The sequence below is a fragment of the Myotis lucifugus genome, unplaced genomic scaffold, assembly GCF_000147115.1.
Source record: "Myotis lucifugus unplaced genomic scaffold, Myoluc2.0 scaffold_153, whole genome shotgun sequence".
Classification (NCBI taxonomy): Eukaryota; Metazoa; Chordata; class Mammalia; order Chiroptera; family Vespertilionidae; genus Myotis; species Myotis lucifugus.
In genome coordinates this window covers 1210430-1220452 of record NW_005871201.1, presented here as the reverse complement: position 1 = coordinate 1220452, position 10023 = coordinate 1210430, and the positions used below count along the sequence as shown (strand labels likewise).

Sequence of the window (10023 nt, the reverse complement as noted above, 5' to 3'; positions counted from 1 at the left end):
CTTTTGTTGGTGGTGGTTTTATGGTTATTACTGTGATAATGCAAAAAAGTTAAAGTGATAGTGTCAGGCATTTAGAGATACAAAGATTTGTTTTTCAATTCTTAGACAAACCAGACGAGATCTTAGGTATATTATTCCTTGCTTATTAGATAAAAATAAAGTTAGGTGCTTCAAATATATGTATGTATGTATGTATGTATGTATTTACTTATGTATTTATTTTATGATCCTGGGGATTCTGAAACTCAGCTTGCTCATAGAAAAATAAAATGCATTTTTGCTATGATCTCTTAGAGTTCCAAAATTTCTATGAATGTATGAATAAAAGTCAATCTACTATAGGAAAACAAAAGTTTAGTGGATTGATTCTTTTATTTTATTTCATTGTCTCTTCTTACCTCCGGTAGTGGAAAACCAGGCACAGTGGCAAATCCAAATTGAAAAAGAAAAAGAGAAGTTTATTTTCCATAACATCAAAACTACCTGGATATGTTCAATTCTAAGGGCAAATTCTACCATTAAAAGGGAGGATTTCAGAATTTGTAGTGGGAGAGCTTGACTCTGTGATAATGGAAAAGCACTCTTGAATCTCAGTGTAAATAACCAAATACTAGGTGAGCTTGTCACCTTACACATTTCTCTTCTTCGTGGTTTAAATTTTTCTGTATTTTAGGTATGCCTAACTCTGAACATTGGATTTTAATAAAATTCTTCAATATTTATTTATTTGTAGAGGTTGGAATTGTACCTAGCAGTCAGAAAGTGCTCTAAATATGTTTGTTAAATTAAAACACATACATGCACACATTATTAGTAAGTATAGACCCTCGTTTACAAAACTACTTTAGGTGGAAAACATCACATTTATTAGCTCTTTTATATACAGCCACTTTATATAAAGCCTCTCAATTTATCTTCATAAAAAGTATAAATTCTTTCCACATCCTACAAATTGACATATAATTGACATATATGCAAATTACCTAAAAATATCTAGTGCCTGACTCTTATCGTTTTATCATTTTGTGTGTGTGTGTGTGTGTGTGTGTGTGTGTTAATTCTCACCCAAGGATATTCTTTCCATTCATTTTTAGAGAGAATGGAAGGAAGAGAGGGAGGGGGAGAGAGAGAGAAACATCAATGTGAGAGAGACACATTGATTGGTTGCCTCCTGCACACCCCCCAAACCTGCAACCCAAGCACATGACTTTGACCAGGAATCAAACCCATGACCCTTCGGTTCAGGGGCCAGTGCTCTAACTACTGAGTCACACTGACCAGGGCAAATGCCTCAGTCTTTTATATGGTAACAAACATTTGTAGAACTAATAATTAACAACAACCACCCAAGGGTTCCAATCAGGCTGAAAAGATATTCTTATGTCTCCCGCTCCTTTTCCGCCTATGGTACTACCTTCTTTACTAATAGCCAAAGTTTGAGCCTGGAAAAGATTATGGTTCTTTGTTTTCCCTTTAATTTCAGTAGTTTTTACATGGCCAATATGCTAAAGCCTCGTGATTTAATGAGCAGAGGTAAATTATTTGAGAATGCTATCAAAAGAGATGATCCACTAATTTGTAGCTCAGCAGTGCAGAGCTGTTTTACTAAAATCCAGAAAATTAATTTAAAAGTGCAGGTTAAACAATAGCACTTGCACCACAGGGCATCCTGGCTTAGTTTACTTTGGCCAGGCGCTGAGTGAAAACACCCAGACCAACTGGTGTTTCCGATGGAACCTGCCTCCCAGTGTCACATGCACCTCCCATGTGGAGGTCTCTGGAGGATTAAGCCTCAGGCAGGAATTTCCTTCCAGAGCACTGCCCCCACTAAATGACAGGATGGGTGGCTCCACCCCAGGCTTGGGGAGAGGTGGGAAGGAGGAGAGCGCTCTGAGAGCTCTCAGCTAACAGGAAAATGTAAACATGAAATACAACTGGATGGCCGAATCATCTTATTGACCTTGAACTCTCCAGAGAATTTTCCCTTAGAGGTTTTCTCTGATGAAAACCTGGGATAATTTTTCCTCTAAATCCCCTAACGGTGGAGCAGAAGTTCCCTTCTGTTGGTTGAACTGAAAACAAATACTTGAAGAATGTCTGTGTGATGGTTATGTTCTTAAAATGCTTGTAAAGATGGAAAAACCTTTACCCATGACCAAGAGTTAACATTTATTGTTTTAATGATATATACAAGCTCATGAATCCTTTTGGTGCTAATGATTCTGCTATTTCACAGACCAAATGTTTCAGTACATTAATGTCCTTAAATGTATTTCATAGAAATAAAAAAAAATTAAGGGAAAAAAATGCTTGAAAATACTGCATTATAATGATCATGAATTTTACTCATATAAATGGTTAGGAACTATGTGGCTATGATATTTGGAATGGAGAGCATTTACATTGTAGTTCCAACAGACCTGTGATTGAATTCCAGCTTTGGCACCCACAAGTGTGGCTTTGAGTAAATTTCTTAATTTTTCTAAGTTCTGCATTTCTTACCTTGAAGAACAATATCGGATTTCGAGAATGTTATGAGGAGTATTGAGATGATGTAATATTATTTTGCAGGGAGTTAAGTGTTCAGTGTATGTTACTAACTTACATTTTTCCTTTATATTTATGCATTATATACAACTAGAGGCCCAGTGCACGATTTCGTGCCCATTGAAAGGAAATTAATTAGAAGAAATATTCTAGAGGCCAGGGAGGGACTGCGGGAAGGCTCCAGGGTGTGTCTGGCCCATCATGCCCAGTCCCATCGGCCAGACCGCAACAGCAAGCTAACCTACTGGTCACAGCATCTGCCCCCTGGTGGTCAATGAACGTCATAGTGACTAATGGGTTGGACACTTAGCATATTAGGCTTTTATATAAATAGACTAGAGTCCAGGTGCACGAATTCATGCACGGGTAGGGTACTGAGGGGAATGGGGGAGACCGGAATGCCATTGGCCCTCCCGTCGGGAAGTGGGACGCCCTTGCCAGCCCAGGATCTGGATCCATCTGCTGACATTTGTGTCGGGAGCCACCTGGTGGCCACTTTTATATTGTTTCTTCCTTGCGGAGCATCAAGGGAGGGGAAGTGGCTACAGTGCCCGAGGCCAACTTCCAGGAGGCTGGCGGCACTGTTGGGATTGTGCCGGTGGCGCTGATCTGTTGGTACCTGGCCTGTTCTCTGGAGATTGGACCTGCAGGACTTCTGAGGGAGTGAGTGGCTGCCAGCAGGCTGGTGAGCCATTTGGATGGGTCTCAGCTGAGCAGTGCTCCTGCTATGAGAGCATACTGACCACCAGCGGGCAGCTCCTGCGTTGAGTGTCTGCTCCCTGGTGGTCAGTGCACATCATAGTGACCGATCGTTCTGGTCATTTGGTCGCTTAGGCTTTTATATATTACTAGAAGCCTGGTGCACAAATTTGTGCACGGCTGGAGTCCCTCCTGGCTGAGTAGGGCCGTCTCACCCAGTCCCAGTTGAGCTGGCCAGCCAGGGGGAAGGACTGTGGGAGGTTGGCCGGCCGTGGGAGATTGGCTGTGGGAGTGCACTGACCACCAGGGGGCAGCTCCTGCATTGAACGTCTGCCCCCTGGTGGTCAGTGCACATCATAGCTACCAGCTAGTTGTCTAGTCGTAATGGTTGCTTAGGCTTTTATATATATAGATAGATATGTTTACTAATACTTATATGTGCAAAAATATGTAAAGTATGTGTGCTTATATTTACTTGTACAAACAAGAAAAGAGGTAACAAATGAAAATATTTTGCTTAAATGCTCATTGTAATTTAAAAATTAACTTAAAAATCTTAAAATTATGTCTGATTTAGGGCCTTTCTATAATAAATGTTAATGGACTCAGTATAAAAATATGGGTTAATATACATGCCAAATTAAAAAAATAATTTACTGATTATTTCAATTTTATTCTAAAGTAATACACTAACATTAAGAGAAATATGGGGAAAATATCCATTATCTCAAGCATCATTAAATTTTAATTTACAAATCTACTTAATGCAAATTTTGTGTTTGATCATCATTATTGAAGCAGGAAAGAGTACACTTAGAACTTGAGGGATTAATTGACCAGAAAACAAGTCTAGACTAAGCTCTAAAGACCAGGCCAGACATCATTCTTTATATGGCAACAGAAGTTTAGTTATTCACCAACTTTACATTTCACTCCTAGAAACTCTGTGATCCCTCCTGTAGTGAAAAGGGATTGGTGCCACGGGTACAAATGCTTGTAAGCAGATCATAACACTACAAATAAGAAAAAATAAATTTCTCCAACTGAAAAAACATGTATGTAATTATATATTATTTTAAATAAATTTTATTAACATTTTAATATATTTTATTGATTTCAGAGAGAAAAAGAGAGGGAGAGCGAGATAGAAACATCAGTGATGAGAGAGAATCACTGATCAGCTGCCTCCTGCACACCCTGACCTGGAATTAAACCATGACCTCCTGGTTCATAGGTCTACACTTAACCCTAAGCTACACTGACAGGGCAATATAGAAATCATGGTATTTAAATTATTTGTAGATATTGCTGTCAAGAACATATGTATATATATATACATACGCACACATACATACATGGATTCTAAGAATAAAAGAGCTTCTGTCTTGTAACCTGATGGAAATAATTCAGTACTTCCTAATACATTTTGAAATATAGTACTCATATGTAACAAGGTTGACAGATTGTAAAATCCAAAAAAATATGGTACTGGTAGGCCAGTGGTTCTCAACCTTCCTAATGCCGCGACCCTTTAGTACAGTTCCCTCATGTTGTGGTGACCCCCAACCATAAAATTATTTTCGTTGCTACTTCATAACTGTAATTTTGCTACTGTTATGAATCATAATGTAAATATCTGATATGCAGGATGTATTTTCATTGTTACAAATTGAACATAATTAAAGCATAGTGATTAATCACAAAAACAATAAGTAATTATATATGTGTTTTCCGATGGTCTTAGGCGACCCCTATGAAAAAGGGTCGTTCGACCCCTAAAGGGGTCGCGATCCACAGGTTGAGAACCGCTGTGGTAGGCTCTCTTTCTTCCTGCATACTTTGAGTTAATGCTTGCTTTGCACAGCACTATACTATGGGAAATGCCATATATATTTCTACTGAATAGAAATGTTTGTACTGAATAATATTCCTACTGAATAATTCAATTTAACATGGCCTCATTGAGATGACCTCCAGTTTTCTTCCCATTGACATTACAACTTAATATGATCTGTAACAAAAAGTCACAAATAATGTTTCATTCTGCTAAGATACAAATATTCTCAAAGATGTTTCTTAAATATTTCTGTTCATAAAATATATGAATCTAATAATTCTAGGGGATATATTTCAAAGAACAAACAAATCTCAAATTAATACTTAAAAACAGTGGTAATTCTCTTTCAATCACTAATCAGTATAAAGCTTGCTCCCAGAGTCTATACTCATGGCTGTCATACTTCAGCACTGTGAAATTGATAGAAACCAGCTGTTACTATCTTCACTGTTCTCTTATATACAGATAGTCAAAGATTTTACCTATTTAACATATTCATGCTCACATTTGCTTTCAATTGATAAAGAAGAGTTAATTCAGGTATTCAATAATAAAATATGTTGGCTTCTAAATTAACAAGAAAATCAGTTCAAGTGAAAGATGATGAACTGGAGAACTTTTTGTTCACATAAATGACTTAATGTGAGTTCAATGTCCTATTTTAGGAGATCTAAGGACACTGCAATAAATGTTTTCTTTTGTTGTTGTTCTTTTCTTTTCTTTTCTTTTTTGCCAAAGCCCATCACCCCCCCCACCCAAATTCAATAACAATACAAGCAGGGTGTCAAAACAGGTGCCTAGAAAGTATTTTAAGTTAAACCTTGAGAAAACTCAAAATATACCTTTTCTATATGAAAGTTCCCAGATGGAATAATCAAATTTACCTATGTATGTTCCTGTTAATTTGGCTTACTGTATCTTCCCCAAAAAGTAATTAATTTCAATGATGCCTCAGAGAAGTAATGAATTAAATGAGTGAACACTTTTGAATAATAAGAAATTGATCTATAAGGAGTAATTTGTTAATAAAGCCTTACCTAAAATTATAAACAAGATAAACCCTAATTAAATCAGAATTCATAGGAAACTTATTGTTTACTTTTAATACTTGTTGTATGTAAGTGGGTAACATTTAGATGATATGGTAAAGCACTTAGAGTATATAGTCTCCCGTGTGTGTTATTATTGATGTAGACTAAAATAGGATAGAGTCAATTTTAAAAGATGAAAGGAGAATAGCCACGTAATAAAAGAAATATGGTATATTGGGAATAGAAATGTCCCTGAATTTTCATAAAACCCTCTCAGATCCTAGCTTTTCCTCCTTTAGGTTTCCTCTTTGCTTTATTTTAATTTACTATATTAAATAAGAGTTTAAATGTGAGATTTGGGATGAGCAGTTAATTTCTCAGCCTTAATATTTTTCTTGAAATTATCAGTATGGTAGGTTTGTAAAACCAAGAGCCATATCATGTAGTGGTTAGTAGCATAGTCTTTAGAGCCAGGGGGCCTGGGTTCAAACCACGGAATCTTCCGCATACAGACTGGTAACCGTGGTAACCTTGTCTCCGCAAAGTTATCCTCGGTGGAGAGCCACTGCTCAACAATTCTTCCGGATCAATCTTCCTGGAGTACGTTCAGTTGATAGCGTTCACTGCTGAAAAACTTTCAGCGGCTTCCTGTATCGTGTTGAAAAATATTCTCACCCCTCTAACTCTGGCCTCCACTGTGTTTCCTATTGTATTCCTTATTCTCTTACATATCTTCTCTATAATTTAGACTGGCTGATTTATGAGAAACTCTTCAGGTAGATAAATGGACAGATAAGTAGATAGATAGATAGATAGATAGATAGATAGGATGATAGATAAATGGCAGCTTGACCTCATTTTAGAAGTAAATAACAGTGAATTTCACTTTATGAAACTTAACTCTTTCAACCAAATGGGATCTGTTATTTTTGTCAGCATCTACATGCAAGTCCAAAGTTTATAAGGTTGGGCTTTTAAACCTTATAATGTTCAATTATTTAAATTAAATTTATTGGGATGACACTGGTTAGCAAGATTATATAGGTTTCAAGTGTATAATTCTATGGTACATCATCTGAACATTGCATTATGTGCCCACCCCCCAAAATGAAATCTTCTTCTATCACCATAGAGTTGGCCCCCTTTATCTCTTATTCTTCTCCACTTCCCTTCCCTCCGGTAACCACCATACTATTGTTAGTGTCCACAAGTTTTCGTTTGTTTGCTTTATTGTTTGTTCATTTGTTGCTTTCAATTTTATATCCCACATATGAGTGAAACCATATGGTTGTTAATATTTTCTGACTTGTTTCGCTGAGCATGATATTCTCAAGATCTATCCACTTTGTCGCAAATGGCAGAATTTCATCTTTCCTTATAACTGAGTAGTATTCCATTGTATGTATGTACCACATCTTCGTTATCCAATCATTTATCAAAGGACAATTTGGTTGTTTCCAAATGGCCACCAAGACATTTTTGTTACTTATCAGTTTGTTTATTGGGTTTCTAATTGACAAGCTTTTTTGGAACCCTCCAGAGGGTAAAGGAAGATACATGCAATAATGAGACGCATGAGCTCGGGAGATCTAATATGTTAACACGAGGGCACACTTGGTGATGAACGCATGCTACACATTAGACAAGTCAACATTATTTATTTTATTCAATGTATTGGAGTGGCATTGGTTAATAAGCTTAACCTATACATGATCTGTATATTGCACTGTGTGCCCATCACACCCAAAGTCATGTTCAATTTTTATATTCTATAAATTTGATTTTGGAAAACCCCATTACAATATGAACAAAATATCCACATATATTTAATATTTTAAAAAATAACTTTAAACATCTCTGATCATGCAAGAGTTATTGACTGAGGCAGGAATGGCTTTCTGGGCATGTGGGTAGGGTGTGACCTTGTAGTTGCTCAAGGACACTGTCAGCAGGACCCTGTGTTCGGTTTAATGCTCTGCTACTGCTATCTTGAAATTCTTAATTGTTTTATTTTTTATTTTATGTTTTGCAAGTGCAGTCCCCTGAGCAGAGGCCGCAGGGGGCAGCTGGGCACACACACAGGGCCAGGCCTGCAGGCACAGGGCCAGGCCTGCAGGCACAGGAGGCAGTGCAAAGCCAGCAGTTGGCCAGGCAGCAGGCTCGCACAGGCTGTGTGTCCCCAGCGCCACCAATGTGTGTCCCCAGCGCCACCAATGGCAATGGCAGCTGCAGCAGGAGTAGTGGCCGCCAAGGAGATAGGGGGAGCTCCCCCGAGGCAGACTTGGAGAGATCCCACGGTGAGAGGCCAGCTGCCTGTCACTCCCAGGAGCCTATTCCTGAAGTCTCTACACAGATATTAAATGTTCTGCCCAAGTTCCAAGGCTGTGTCTGCGGAGCGCAGGAAATAAACTCTGCCAATAAATTATTACCAACTAGAGAATACACATGGACATTGCAAGAAAGCATTTGAGGGAGTTATTAGAATTCTTTGTTGCTTACAATGCCCAGTTTTGAAAACATCTGCAACATTGCAAAGCAAATATCCACCAGCCTAGAAATACAGATTAAATTCAAAGATCATCACATTTGATGGAACATAACACTATTTTCATGTGAAGCTGTAAATGAGCTAATTATTAACAAGGAAGATAATTTTTTAAATTAAACTCTTTCTTGTAATTGAAAATAAGGGAAAATAATACGTAAACAGGAATTTTGGGTTGTATACAAATCATAAAGCTACTTTTGGTTTCCTGTATGACCTCAACCAGTTACCAGAAATGTTAGAGAAAATATTAAAATACCATTGAGACATTTATATCAAATTCAGTATAAAGGCAGTAGAAAGGATGCAGTTGTTCTGTATCTTGAATGTGTTGATTAATACATAGACCTACACAGACAATAAAATTGCATAACACTAAGTACACACACAAATGAGTACATGTAAATTATTAAAATGTGGATGAGATCACTGGACTGTATCCATGTTAATTTCCTGACTGTGACATTATATTATAGATGTAACCATTGGGGAAAACTGGTGAAGGGTACATCTTTATTATTTTTTATAATTAGCATTTTAAACTATAATTAACATACAAAGATTAATTTTTTAAAAATCACATTTACACATACATGAAACTGACTTGTATGAAGTGTTTTATCTTTGTAGATAAATTCTTCTATGAGAATAAGCTCCAGCGTACTAATAGTTATATGTTTATAAATAATTTATCCCAATGTTATTGCAGCCTACAGAATGCTCTTAATAACTCCAGAAAAAGTTGCATCAACAAAAAGATCTGTCTTGAAATTAAAAAAAGCATCAAGAATTATTTGTGATCTTATTAGCCAAAAGCAACTGATGCCACTTTCAATTTTATCATTAAAAATGAAATTACTAATTAAATGAATTTTGATACCTAGGAATTGACTTTGAAGAAAATAAACCAGAAAAAGTGTGTGATCAATCAAGATATCACAATAATACAGTATCATTATTTATTGTATGATATATAATCATACCACAATATTATTTTTTAAATGTGTACCTTTATGTTGTTACTAATCAGTCACTATTACCCCGTTAAGATTTGTAATAATATATTTTAAAGGAAAAATATTTATATATTTTATCTTTAACAATGGTTATTTTTTCTGAGTTCTGAACTAAAACGTCCAAACTTTCAGTTTATAGTGGGCTTCGTAAATTATGTAAGTCCGGGCCTAGGGAATTTGATGCAAATTAAACAAAAAATAATAATTTTATCAAAGGGTAGATAAGGTATATTGAACAGCTTATTTTTGGAGAGTTGAGCTTGGAATAAACTTTTGAAATGACATCATAAACTGCATCTAATAACTAATCTAAGAAGTCATCTTTTTTTTCCCCAGAGATTTGCCAAG

At 36.5% G+C, this 10023-nt stretch overlaps 1 protein-coding gene across 1 annotated transcript in view; it reads left to right on the top strand.

The window, feature by feature from the left end:
• Positions 1–10023, top strand: part of LOC111827356 (potassium/sodium hyperpolarization-activated cyclic nucleotide-gated channel 1-like) — a 58974-nt gene that overhangs the window by 48135 nt on the left and 816 nt on the right. The window lies entirely within an intron of this gene.